The sequence below is a fragment of the Papaver somniferum genome, chromosome 8 (assembly GCF_003573695.1).
Source record: "Papaver somniferum cultivar HN1 chromosome 8, ASM357369v1, whole genome shotgun sequence".
NCBI lineage: Eukaryota > Viridiplantae > Streptophyta > Magnoliopsida > Ranunculales > Papaveraceae > Papaver > Papaver somniferum.
Window position 1 is genome coordinate 52,977,377 of NC_039365.1, and position 1,505 is coordinate 52,978,881.

The 1,505-nt window shown below is 35.9% G+C and overlaps 1 long non-coding RNA gene across 1 annotated transcript; it reads right to left on the reverse strand.

The window, feature by feature from the left end:
* Nucleotides 1-396: 396 nt before the first annotated feature.
* On the reverse strand, nucleotides 397-1,280 carry LOC113304739. The gene is made up of 2 exons (XR_003338350.1): nucleotides 1,053-1,280; nucleotides 397-940 (listed from the first exon to the last, which is right to left on the reverse strand). It is a non-coding gene; the product is annotated as an uncharacterized LOC113304739 (long non-coding RNA).
* Nucleotides 1,281-1,505: the final 225 nt, after the last annotated feature.

The following is a 1,505-nucleotide window of genomic DNA, read 5'->3' on the forward strand; positions in this document are numbered from 1 at the left end:
CGATATTAACTACATTGGTCTTACCCACTCATGCACGTGCTTCCTTTCTTTGGCACTAATATTCACCTAGCAATTTTATTCACTTTTACCGTTAAACATCCAATGCCTTTTCAACTTCCCATAATTGAGAAATGATGTCAACATATTCTCATGAATTAACCAGCTCTTTTATGCTTGTCACATGCAATTAAGTCTGCACATGATCCGGTACAGTCCGGTTCTCCTATGGAACTGGTCCTGTATTTGGTGTTGACTGGTACTTCATTTTGAGGACCGGTACCTGTATTTGTACCTAATGTTGTACCTGTATTTCCGATACAGTTCTGGTACAACACCGGTACCGAGTTTTTACCCATTCTTTGAACAAAATACCAACCCATAAATTCACCCCCAATATCAATCTATCAAACTTATTAAATTCACAAAATTTAAACATTTCCAGGTTTCTAAGAAATTGAACAAAAATAAAATAAAAAGATTGTTTGCATAAAGACATAAACAGAAGTAAAAAGAAATTGAATATAGATATAAACAGAAATAAACCACCAAATCCATCAAGCATCATCAAGAACTGCATCTGCATCTTTAGATTCTTTACCAAAATCCATCAAATTTGATCCATTCCCATGTTCTACTAAATTCAGCAGACTCCTTCAGACTTGATTTCAGTCACCACCAATGTTTCTTCTCTTGCAATTAAATTTAAATAAGAACTCAAATATCAAAAAACCTTATTTTTGATTCCCACCCTTCCATACCTTCAATTTCATTTTCCAAGTATTCTTTAAATTCCTCTTATGAAACCCTAAACTTCAGTATCATCATCAAATCAACTTCACGATATCAATTATTGACAATTAATGATAACCATTTTCACTACATCTATCATCAAATCACATAAACATGGAATCACAGGGGTCCGGCTGTAAGAAATTGAATACTGACAGCAAAAATCAGACCAAATCAGCAAAATCATACCACTCTAAACAAAACCCAAATCAAAAGATAGTGAAGCAAATACAAATCAAACGCGACAGAGAGAGATTGATTACCTGTTGATGTTGTTTAATCAAACATGCAATATAATAAGAACCCTAAAAAACTAATCTTCTTTACCCAAAATCAGATTGAGATGTTAGTAACTAAAGAATAAGTGAAGAAGAAGATGGTGGTTGTTGTGATAGAGTTATGTCTGCAAAACGAAGAAGAAAGTGGCGGTTGATGTGATAGGGTTTCCTTCTTCGCTGAAGAAGAAGAAGTGAAGGATAAGAGGAGGAAGTAACGAGGTGCACTGAAGAATTAGGTTAGTCGAACTTATATAAGAAGAAATGTAGGGTTAGGATTAATTATAATCTTTAAAATCAACGGTATTGAGTAACCGGTTCTTTTGGGCCGGTTCCAGTACGGTACCACCCCAAAACCGGTCCCTGTACCTGGTGTTATCCCGATTCTCAAAATGGCTACTGGTCCCTGTACCGGATACACCGGTTCTGGTACGGTCCCGG